The 12,783-nt window shown below is 38.9% G+C and overlaps 1 pseudogene; it reads right to left on the bottom strand.

Annotated features, from left to right (window-relative positions):
• Positions 1-2,462: 2,462 nt before the first annotated feature.
• Positions 2,463-12,783, bottom strand: part of LOC129499109 (28S ribosomal protein S11, mitochondrial-like) — a 49,719-nt pseudogene continuing 39,398 nt past the window's right edge.

The raw sequence follows: 12,783 nt of genomic DNA, 5'->3' as shown, positions 1-12,783 counted from the left end.
AAAAGACTTTATTCTGTCAAATATATCAGCTTGCCAGGGATTAGGCTCAAAGATACTAATGGTTCAAGTTAAAAGCTTTCAAAAAATTAAGGGTAAAAGAAAACCTTCTGCTTCTTAACAAATAGTCTTCCAGAAGCATCCAGTTTTATCAAAAACATTTCCCCTGGGGTTTAGCAAATGCCAAGGACCTCAGATTTTCAAGACTGGAGATGATGATCTTTTTTGTGGCCTCACTTAGTCGCCCTTTCTCCCCCTGAGTTATTCCCAGGCACATGGAAGGGCGAAAAAGACTCAGTTGCCAGCAGGTGCTCAAAGCCGATGAGCATTGCTTTCATCCAAAGTGCGAAATACCATGATGTCCTGTTTGCTTCTTCAAAAACAGTTTTTCAGGGCCCCCAAATGAACACCATCTAATATTCAATTCTGTAAGCCAGGCAATTTCATAATTGGAGATGAATAATTTTAATGTTCAGACCAGATCCTTCATCACATCCTTCAGCCTCATGGATTGTGTTTGGGCTTGGGATAATGATGTGGTGTCAAAGAATGCAGAAAAATCCCCCCTCCCCCATGGATATTTCTAATTTAGAAAAAAAAAAGATTTTCTGGAGAAATGAGGAAGTTTTGATTTTTCTAGCTTTTATCCTTTGCCACAGACATACTGCCGAGGCAGATAAAATGTCTGGTTCCTCAGGCACCAACTCACCCTTTAATGACAAGCCATTAACTTGAGTTAAAAGAGGACACTCTGGTGAGGGTGCAGGAGGGTGCAGGAGATGCAGTGAGCGTTGCCTGTAATCTCTTATAAAGAACCCAGGAATCAGACCTTCAGTAGCAGACACAAGAGAGGGAGAAATTCAGAGTAGATCTTTTAGAATAGGGAATCAGGAACTTTGACTCCTATGGGGATGCCTAAATGGTAGAGAGGAATGTCGCTGGTCAGGAGAGGTGCCCTAGAAGGTCTGTGCTGGTGCACAATGGGAGCTGCGAGGGACACATCATGTCTAACAGCATCAGCAGCTGCTCCACTCCAGCCAAGTCAGGCCTCACAGAAATGTGGGGTGCAGTGATGCTTGAACTATGGAATATTTTCAAAGGAAGATAAAGATTCAGATTTTGTGTAAAATCTGCTGTATATAAGTGTTTGTCCTGCCTGAGGCTGGAAAGAGACCCCCGGGCTCCCCTTTTGCACTTTAGGTTTAGAATATCAATGTTCTTACACCACACTTAGTATGAAGTCATTGTCTTATGTTGCTCAACTAAGAAGGTTGTGGGCCCAAAGAACAAAAACTCATGTAGATATGTATTTTATTATATATATATGTATATATAACATATATACATATAATATACATCATATATAAATATAAATATCTATAATATACATTATATATAATACATTATATATAAATACATTAATATAATATATAAATACATATAATATATTATATATATTTATTCTTTTTCCTTTTTTTCTTGGTAAAAATACAACTGGTTATCTCATAAATAGCATACATGATGGAAAAGAAATTGCCCCAGGATTCGTGGGGACAGGACCAAGATCCAAAAATGAGTGATTGTGTTACCTCTGTGTGTGTCTTTCTGAGGACATACAGTCTTGTGTTTCTGCCTTTCCAGGAACAAACCTCCATTTCTTCCTGCAAATTGGCTTCCTGGGCCTATTTCTGGGTATTTGTGTCCCACATCTGAGGCCTGTACAAAGCTTTGGTCAGCTTGATGGAATATTACTCAGCCATTAGAAATGACAAATATACACTATTTGCTTCGACATGGAGGGACCTGGAAGGTATGATGCTGAGTGAAATAAGTCAATTGGAAAAGGACAAACATTATATGGTCTCATTCATTTGGGGAATATAAAAATTAGTGAAAGGGAATAAAGGGAAAGGAGAGAAAATGAGTGAAAATATCAGTGAGGGTGACAAAACATGAGAGACACCTAACTCTGGGAAATGAACAAGGGGTAGTGGAAGGGGAGGTGTGTGGGGGGTTGGGGTGACTGGGTGATGGGCAATGAGAGGGGTACTTGGCGGAATGAGCACTGGGTGTTATGCTATATGTTGGCAAATTGAACTCCAATAAAAAAAAAAAAAAGAACAGAGGGCTAGCTGAGGACAAAGCATAAGCTGGTATCTCACAGATGATCCCCACCCAGAGTGGGATATGTGTGGGATATTTTTCAGGTGGCAGAGATATTTTTATTTTTGCAGAGCAGAGGCAGCATTTATTGGCTCTGGAGTCTAAGTGGCAGCTGTCCTGGAGCTCCTCTCGAGTCCCTTCTGGACACTGGTCTCCAGTCGGAGGAACAAGCAAGGCTCCCCCTTCCTCCCTGAGAGGTCTCTAGCAAGCCCTCCCCTGGAGACAGCCCTGACAGGGTGCCTCCTACGAGGTCCAGCTGCAGGTAGGGCGTGAGGGCAGGTTCAGGGCAGGCTTCTTTTCCATCACGGCCTCCGAGCCTTCCTGGGGCGGCAGCCATTGTGCGGGACAGGAGTGTTGTCTGTGATGGAGGTCACCTCCAGGCCCCCCCTGGTCAGTCCCTTGATGGCAGACAAGCGCCCTGGCCCCAGGCCCTTCACCACCCCTCGGATGTGGGTCCCGCCCTTCCCCGTAGCTCTCACCGCGGCCGCTACGCCTGCTGCTTGTGCAGCAACGCCCGTGCCCTTCTTGGCGTTCCGGAATCCCTCGATGCCACAGGAAGTGCGGGCAAGGGGCTTGGTTAGCGGCAGAGACCACCTGGATCTGCGTGTTGTTGTAGGATGCTTTAATGTGTGCGATTGGGATCTCTTCGAATTTCTTTAGGAAGTTTCCAGTTGTCTTGCTGTGAATGCCTTGCTAGAGGGAAAAGCAATCTTTAACTTGACAATGGCAAGGCCTCTAGTATCTTCTAGGTCCTCCTTAGCATCCGAAAATCCTTTTGAAATCTCCCTTTTGCTTACCTTCCCCAGCTCCTGGGTATATAATCAGCCACCCCTTCACAGGCCGGGGCAGCAGCTCTTCCTGCCCATGGGTCCTGTACGTGATTTAATAAAACCACCATTTTGCACCAAAGACGTCTCAAGAATTCTTTCTTGGTCATCGGCTATGGACCTCACCTGTATCCCAAAACTTCATCGAGCTGAGGAGTTACTCTGGCTCTTATGCTATAGGACCTGTGCTATATGATTTTTTTAAAAAATTGAGATATAACTGACATATATTGGTTTCAGGTGTACAGCATAATGATTCAATATTTGTAGATATTATGAAATGTTACCACACTAAGTCCAACTAGCATCTGTCACTGTACCTAGTTACAGAATTGTTTTTCCTGTGATGACAACTTTTAAGATTTACTCCCTTAGCAACTTTCAAATATATGCAATACAGTGTTAGTCACTATGGTGTACACTATGTCCCCATGATTTATTTATTTTTTAGCTGGAAGCTTATGCTTTTTGGCTCTTTCACACATTTTGTCCCTATTCCCCTTCTTCTGGCAACCACCCATCTGGTCTTGAAATATTAGGTTTTTAAAATATATATATATTTTATATACAAGTTAGATCATATAATATTTGTCTTTCCCTGTGTGACTTATTTCACTTGACATTATGCCTTTTCTATAGGACTTTTCAGCTCTAGAACCTACCAGTTACTAATGGCAGTCTCTATATCTCAGTTAGAGAATCTGACTGACAGAGCCAGTTCTATGGATTTGGCTCCATTGGATGAGGAGCCTTCCATTTCTTCAAGTGAGAATTGAAATTCTCAGTTTCAGAGAACTGAATGTAATTCTCTCAAAGGTCCATGAGCAGTTTAGATTAAGACAAAAGGAGAAGTTGGATATGGAAACAGGTTGGCACTGTATAAACTATACACATGAATGCTGACGTTTTAGATTTTAAATGTTGACAAATTTATTATTTTTTCGATTTAAATTCAACTAATTAATATATACTATATTATAAATTTCAGAGGTAGAGGTCAGTGATTCATCAGTCTTAAATAATACCCAGTGCTCATTCCATCACCCAGTTACCTCATCCCCTACCCCCTCCCCTCCAGCAACCCTCAGCTTGTTTCCTATGATTAAGAGTCTCTTACGGTTTGTCACCCTCTCTCATTTCATCTTGTTTTATTTTCCCCTCCTTTCCCTTATTTCATCTGTTTTGTTTCTTAAATTCCACATATGAGTGAGATCATATGATAAATGTCTTTCTCTGATTGACTTATTTTGTTTAGCATAATACCCTTTAGTTCCATCCACATTCTTGCAAATGGTAAGATTACATTTTTTTTGGATGGGTGAGTAGTATTCCATTGTATATATGTACCACATCTTCTTTATCCATTCATCTGTTGATGGACATCTGGGCTCTTTCCATAGTTTGGCTATTGCAGACATTGCTGCTATAAACATTGGGGTGCAGGTGCCCCTTTGGATTACAATGTTTGTATCTTTGGGGTAGATACCCAGTAGTGCCATTGCTGGGTGATAGGTTAGCTCTATTTTCAACTTTTTGAGGAATCTCCATATTATTTTCCATAGTAGCAACACCACTTTGTATTCCCATCAACAGTGGAAGAGGATTCCTCTTTCTCCACAACCTGACCAATAAATGTTGGCAAATTTAAATTAAAGAAGTAATATGTGATCATAGAGAAAATTTGAGAAATTCTGTAAAGGGTAAAAAGCAAAATCATCCATTATCTCATTACTCAGAGTCAAATAAAGACATTTTGGTATATTTACTTCCAGTATATTTGATGAATTACTTCTGGTCTTTTTTTCTACATATCAATCTCAAAATGATGTATTGAAAAGGGCATATCCTGAAAGGATGAGATGATGTGGATTAAAAGAAAGATGTGGATTAAAAGGAATTTAATGAATTAAAAGATTTTAAGTAATAGATTTTATGGAAGACTTTAAAATATGGTCTTTCAAATTGTTTAACCTCTAAAAAATTTGTTTTCTTCTTTTGCAATAGCCCCTGCCTCCAGTGGTTATTGTAAGGATTAGATTATATAATTCATGTAATATATTAAGCATAGTTCCTGGCACATGTTCAGTTCTTGATAAGTAACAGCATTTTCTGTTGCTGACATGTGATCCTGGAGAATCATTCTTGGTCTGAAATTTCCTTCATATAGGTTGATTTATAAATCCTAGTAATAGCTACAATAAGATAAAACTTTGGAGATTTTTTGAGTTTGTGCAAAGCAGAATGTGTTGCCAAGAATAGTTCTCAAATCACCCTTAATATACCCTAAATTGTTTCCAATGAACTGGACTAGATGTATACTATAAAAAATAATAATGAGAATGCTTATAAAATGAAAAAAAGTATGGCCTTTGATCTAGTAATTTCATATTATCTGAAGTAAGTCTCAGAGATGTGTTCAAAAATGTATGTATATAGATATTCACCAATGCATTATTGAGCATAGTCAGAAACTGGAAACACTTGAAATATCCAACAATAAAAGATTAAGACAAGTATAAGACAGGCATCAGATGGGATATTTTGTGACATGTAAACAATTTGGGGAGAAATATATTTACCGAAGTAAGAATGTTCACAGTAAGTTGCCAAGCAGATTGCAAAATTAAATGTGCTTTTCAGTATTTTCTAATATTTCTGTATGGAGCACGGATTACCTTTATAATGTGTAAACAAATAAACCCAATACACACAATGAATTTAAAAGATGAATTTAGTGACATAGAACAGCATGAAAATGAGAAGGAAAATTATGGTAAGAGAGATTTTAGCAGTTTACAAGCTCAGTGAAGGGGAAGGTTGACACAGGGCTCGACCAGAACTTCTTTTAGGAAGCTGTACCACCGTGTAAGTAAAAATCGAAACCCTCCACCCCCTTCCTTGCTCATTAGTGCATCATTTGGAATTGAAATGTATTGAAATGTATTTCTCTTTATTTGATAATTGAGGTCTCTCAAGCTTTCATTCCTAGCTCTCCACCAACTCCCTGAGAGCTTTTGTTTTCTTTTTATCTACTGAAAGTAATATATCTGCATTTTGCAAAAACGGGAAATATTAAAAGGTACAAAGAAGAAGGAAAAAAAAAGCCTCTTAGTTCTACACATTACCTTTCTGAACCTCGGTGAGTCCAGGGAAATTGATATGAATCTATACTGGGCATGGTTGGGAACTTAGTTTTTCCACTAGATCAGGGCTGGAGTGAGATGTGAACACACGTGTGTTTCCTTTCTCCTCTTGGGTAAAATGCAGCAAAGTAGCGATTCTGGTTAAGAATTCTAAATAATCAAGGGTTTACTTCATTTGTAATGAACTCAGCATATTTTTGAAGGCTAAATATCAACATCCTTTGTGAGCATATCTGACTCTACAGGTGAGATGAGATTATTGCTGCTCATTTCTGTCTACTACTAGTTTTTAGTTTGGAGATAGATCACACTATCACACAGGTAAATATAGCCTTATCATAACAAGCATGGCTGAAAAATGACCCCCATGATGCTGAAATGCTGGGAATGTTGAGCATCCACCAAAGAAATACAAAAGGTCAGAGGCAGCCTCTTAAATGTTTTGAGATTGAGGTAGATGGAAGATGTTTAGTTTTCTAACAGTGCATTAAAATTAATGTGTATATTGTATTTAATGCTCATGGTTTAAAATGTCAAGTAGGTATAGAAACACTTAGAATGAAAAGCAATAATTCTTGGCTTCTGGTAAGTTCCTTACTCCAGTCCCACTTGTCAGAGGCAACCACTTATCATTGTCTTTGCTTTGGTCTATTCATGTATTTTTCTCCATTTCTTCACATAAAATTGCTCATATTGCTGTTTCTTAATTTATTTTTCTTATTTATCAGTGTTCTAGTACAATATACAAAGAATTAGTTTAATAATACTGGCCTCTATATCTTTTTCCTCACTTCTATCCAAAATCACACTTGGTTTCTTGACAGGTCAGTTTTTCAACTCCTGACAGTAAACCACCATCTCTTGTTGCATCATCATGGACTGTGATGATGAGACACCAGTGTTCCCATACTTTCCTCCACTTCCCTTCATCCCATTACATTTTTGGTCAGTTACCACTTTCCTTTTACACCGACAGGGTTGAGAATATACACATTCTGACTGATAGCGCAAGGTAGTTCACAGTTTGTCTGCAGGTTGATTCTAAAAATTGGAGATAAATGAAAATGTTTGCTATTTAGTCAAGGTGTAATGATGTCTTCTATCTCATTCTCTGTGTCCTATGCTCTGAGAGATTTGCTTGATTTAATATTACAGTGTGTTGTTGATTTTTTAAAATGTGACAATTTTTGGATTTCTGAAGGTTTTGTTTTGGTCTTTCTCTGTTTTCATAGCATCTTCTTCTTGGTTTATGTTGCATTATCTTCTAGATCCTCTGCAGGAACACCAACTAGAAGTAGTTTTGTTCTCTCTTTCCCTTTCTCTCTCTTTTCCTCCATCCCTGAATTATCCTGGTTCATCTTCAGTCATTTTTGCCCATTGTCTTTATGTTGCATGTTTCGGCTATTCTTAAATGCCATCATTGATGAGATGGAAAAATGGACTGTGAGCTTAATGTATGTGGATGGAACTTGGTGAAGAGGAAAGAATCAACTATGGTAAGTGGGGGTAGAAAAGCAGAGATGATGCATGGGGACTCCTGAATACCAGAATAAAGAGATCTTTGCTCAGGGGTGCTAGTTCCTGTACTGACTGCCTTCCTTCTTCCCAGATAATTTATTCAGCAGATCCAGAGGATGCCTTTTTTCCCCCTGGGAGATAAATATCTCACTTTAGAGTGTTCTTCATGGGAGTAGGTAAGAGGAAGAATGTTGACTGTTCCATCTGTAGACTCACAGTTAATCCTCTCCTCAAGCCTATGCTTTAAATTTGTCCTCCACCGTGCCTGGTATTTTTTAGTATTCCAGGGCAAATCTATTTTCTCTCATTGATTGCAGTCTACTTCATTAGTATTCTGGTTGCAGTTTTCTCCATCTTTCTCCATTAGTCTTTAGACTCATCCATCTGTTTTTTTGTCTTACAGAAATTTTGAGATCTCTTGCTCACTGGTGATCAGATTGTCATTCTCTTTATCGTTGTGGGTTTATCTGTTTTGTTTTCAGTATCAGTATGATGGTGTCTCAGAAGGGTAGGTAAATGCAGATGCCATATGGAAATGTAAGCCACCACTGTACTTCTAAGATATTTTCTGGGCTCTAAGTTCAGAAGGACCACAAGCTGTCAATATTCTAGCAAGATGAATACAAAACAAGATTTAATAGATACATAGATTTCATATGGCATTAAGCCTCCACGTATTGCCCTAGAAGAGGAGGATATAATTTTTGATTAAGTGAGACAAGAGATTTATTGAATGTGAAAGGTGAAGCATTGTAATTTAGAAATCTGCAGCCATGAATTCTATCTAGTTGATGCAGCCAGAAAAGCAATAGCTGACAATTGTGGTGTATGTTGTATAGCAAAAATAGTCATAGGTGAAACAGTGTGTTTTTTTAAAAAAGATTTTATTTATTTATTCATGACACACACACACACACACACACACAGAGAGAGAGAGAGAGAGAGAGGCAGAGACACAGGCAGAGGGAGAAGCAGGCTTCATGCAGAGAGCCTGACATGGGACTCGATCCCGGGTCTCCAGGATCACAACCTGGACTGAAGGCAGCGCTAAACCGCTGAGCCACCCGGGCTGCTGAACAATGTGTTTAGTAACAGAATAATAGATTCAGGTGTTTTTAATAGATTGGTGAAACCAACCAAAGAGAATACACTAGTATATAATGACTGAAATATTAAAAAAATAAAATCAGAGTTGCCTAAAAAGAAAAGTAGATACTCAATAATATCCACAATTGACATAGTGGATCTTCTAATAACCATTTAAAAGTTAAATATGCCGATGTTGAAATAAAATGATTTCTTCTAGAATGTAGGGTGCTACAGTTTACAAAGAGCAGACTGTTTTGGCTTGATTTTGGCAAGATGAGTTCCAAAAGAACACACTGGTACTTTGCCAGTTTATTTTAACTCTACTCTTATTTTCTACAGGATATTTACTAAGGCCAGCTATCATTTTCTGAGTGTTTGCTTTATGACAACAATGTAGTAAATGCTATACATATATTACCAACTACCTAGTATAATGTATGCCTTTCCAATATATCTTAATAATTATTAATAAAATATTAATGCCTTACATTGATTTATTCATATAATTCATTGTAAATCCAAGTAACAATCTCATTCTTTCACAAGCATCACTTAAATCCAATAATCACACTATTTTTTAAAAAAAATATTTTATTTATTTATTCATGAGAGACACAGAGAGAGAGAGAGAGAGAGGCAGAGACATAGCCAGAAAACTAAGCAGGCTCCATGCAGGGAGCCTGATGTGGGACTCGATCCCAAGACTCCAGGATCATGCCCTGGGCCAAAGGCAGACACTCAACGGCTGAGCCACCCAGGCATTCTGACAATAATCAAACCCTTAAGAGAGCAATATCCAGTTGTCTCCATGAAATGAAGGTTTGCTAGGTACAAGCATATTTTGGCAAATGTGTGTTCCTATGAGGCCTTGATGTGCATAGGATTTTTACACAGATTTTTATGCACTTTACCATTTTCAAAATAGGGGATAGCATTTTAGCATCACAGCTATAGGAATTATAAGATTGGATTTTAAAAAGTAAGAAATAAATGCCAAGAAAAACAAATTATTCTGAAAGCAGTCCCTCCTATTCATCTTTCGGTGCCAATATTAGAGTTGATGGGTACAGTTTTTGCTTAACGTTTGTTCATTGGCAGGTTTGGTCATGTGATCCCCAGTTAAACCTTCTGGAAACAATGAAAACTGAACCTAGATATGTTTAGGTTTAGAATCTCCCAACCCCCCACAAAAATAGATACAACTTCACTTATTTTGCAGAGGAGGAAGGAGAAGCTTAGAGAGGTCAGGCAGTTTGTCTAGGATGTCAATTCTAGTTCAGCGATGGGATCAGGATTCACATTAATGCTAGTGAAGTGGTGGCCTCAGACACAGATCTGGAACTATCTTGTTTTGCTCTTTTCCCTGGAGTCTACAGACAAGTGGCTGTCAGAAGTCATCTGCTTCCTTGAGAGGCCTCTCCCTTTTTATTTAACAAAAGAAAGGTAAGAAAAAAATCTTATTTTTACAATTGACTGACCAAAGGTATTCTTTACATGGCTATTTGGTCAAATAATGTACTTCAACATTAGCTTCCCTTCCCTTAGAATCCACACCACCTAAGAAAAATGAGACAGCAAAGCTCTAGTGAAGTACAGAAGAAATTCTTCATCAAAATATTCAATTATGATTGCCATGAAACCTGCCTGTCACCATACTATTTTAAAATTCATCTAATTTGAGGAGAAATGTAGACAGGATGTAATTATTCACCATCAGCTCAGCTGAAAAGGATGGCCATACCTTTTGAAACTTGAGTCTGCAAACCCAAAGTCTGAGCTATCGGGGCACATTGCTCTGCAGCAGAGATGTCCTTCCATTTCCATTTTTCTGAGCATCAGTCTATTTCTCTGATCTCTGGTTTTCTTTTTTTCTACATGTGCTTGACAATGTGATGGTCTGTGCATGCCCGTCCAGGCATAATACTCCAGTTCTGTCTCAGCAACGCTCAGGTCTCCTACTGACACTATTAATAGCCGCATAATATGGTCTGTCACCGTATTGTTCATGTGGCCCTCAGTCTCTTTGGCCACAGTACACGTTTGCAAGGCATTCTCAAGCTGGGATGCCAGATACGGACTCCCATTAAGGTACAGTAGTCTCTTGGCTCCACTGCTTTAAGCTGTACCTTAACGTAGAACTATTTAATTTCAAAATACTTTAATTTCATCAGTGTTCCTCTTTTCGTTAAATATTTGCCCCTTGGAAGGTTATCTCTTGGTCTTGAAAGAAAATTTCCTAGACTTGGGTTAAACAGATAATGCTTTTGTGAAATGAATAATTTAAATGAGAGTGAAGGTCCTAAAGTTGTTTTTTTCTTCTTCTAAAGTAGTTCTTGACACAGAATTCAACTCCCCACAAATGTTACTTTGCTTATTTCCTACCAGATTCAGACACTGTGCTGAGGGTGTTATGTGTGTTTTTGTTGTTGTTGTTTTAGTTCTTATTTAAATTCCAGTTAGATGACATAGTGTAATATTAGTTTCAGCTGTACAATATAGTGATTCAACACTTCCATACGTCACCCAGTGCTCATCCCAACAAGTGCACTCCTTCATCCCCATTGCCTGTTTACCCCACCGCCCCTCCCACCTCCTCTCTGATAACCATTGGTTTGTTCGCTATAGTTAAGAGTCTGTTTTCTGGTTTGCCTCCCTCTCTTTTTTCCCCTTTGCTCATTGGTTTTGTTTCTTAAATTCTACCTATGAGTGAGATCATACAGTATTTGTCTTTCTCTGACTGACATTTCATTTAGCATAATACTCGCTGGCTCCATTTGTGTTGTTGCAAATGACAAGATTTCATTCTGTTTTATAGTTGAGTGCTGCTAAATGCAGGGGGGGGCATGTATCCCTCTGAATTAGTATTTTTGTATTCTTTGGGTAAATACCTAGTAGTATAATCGCTGGATCATAGGGTAGTTCTATTTTTAACTTTCTGTGTGGTTATTTTTTAAAAATCATGTTCAAAACTCAGATTGAATTCTGTAAGGATGTACTGTTTACCTTACATATGTGTGTGTATGCATGTGTGTATGTTATCTGTAGAAACTGAACTTATCTTTATATATGATAGGCTCTTGAATGGGTGCTCTTCAGTGGGGTGACTTGAGTCTCAGATTCCTTTTCACAAAGTTGTTGGTGATAATCTTTAATAAGCATAATTAAGCCGAGAGCCCCTGTGCCGGTCCAGGGCATGTCCTCTTTAGAGGTGCATTGCTTCTCTCGGAGCATGGATGATGGTGTGACCTGGGATTTGTTTCATACTTCAGGGCTCTTACAACTAATTGCTGAATGCTGTTAAATGTTTCTTACATATCTGACCAATTTGGTCGGAGTAGTGTATTTTTTGTATAAATGTCCACAGACTTGTACTTGATTTATAATGGTAACTATGTAGTAGGGTGCTGTCAGTATTAAGTTACCATATGGGGCAGCCCCGGTGGCGCAGCGGTTTAGCGCCACCTGCAGCCCGGGGCGTGATCCTGGAGACCCTGGATCGAGTCCCACGACAGGCTCCCTGTATGATGCCTGCTTCTCCCTCTGCCTGTCTCTGCCTCTCTCTCTGTCTCTATGAATAAATAAAAAATCTTAAAAAAAAAGTTACCATATGTAAGATGCCTCAAGGAATGCCTGGTTTCTCTTAAGGGCCAAGGCATGTCTGGACTCTGAAAACAGACCTCCCATATTTGGATTCCCCCTCTCCTGCTTCTCAGCTGTGTCTTCTTGGTGGGTTCTGAGGCCTCAGTTTCTGCATGTATAAAATGGAGACCACAACAGACTGCCTCATGGGGTCCTGTGAGAGTAAATACTTAAGTATGCAAAATACTTCAAAATATTAAAAAATATTAGCTATATTTTATCAGCCATTCCAGAATTACTATTATTACCAAAAGGTTTACATTTCTCCGTGGAGCCCACAAAGCACACCCCTCAGTGCTCTCTGCCCTCCATGCTCTCTGGACCCTCCTATTAAAGGTGCCCTCACCTTCCTCAGGTTGGCTCTGGAGCATTTCTAAGTTCTGTATTCTTGGCCTAGCCTGGCTGTG

This window comes from Nyctereutes procyonoides, unplaced genomic scaffold (assembly GCF_905146905.1).
Source record: "Nyctereutes procyonoides isolate TBG_1078 unplaced genomic scaffold, NYPRO_anot_genome, whole genome shotgun sequence".
In the NCBI taxonomy this organism is placed as follows: Eukaryota; Metazoa; Chordata; class Mammalia; order Carnivora; family Canidae; genus Nyctereutes; species Nyctereutes procyonoides.
The sequence above is the reverse complement of the archived record's forward strand: the minus strand, read 5'-3'. Positions and strand labels throughout refer to the sequence as shown.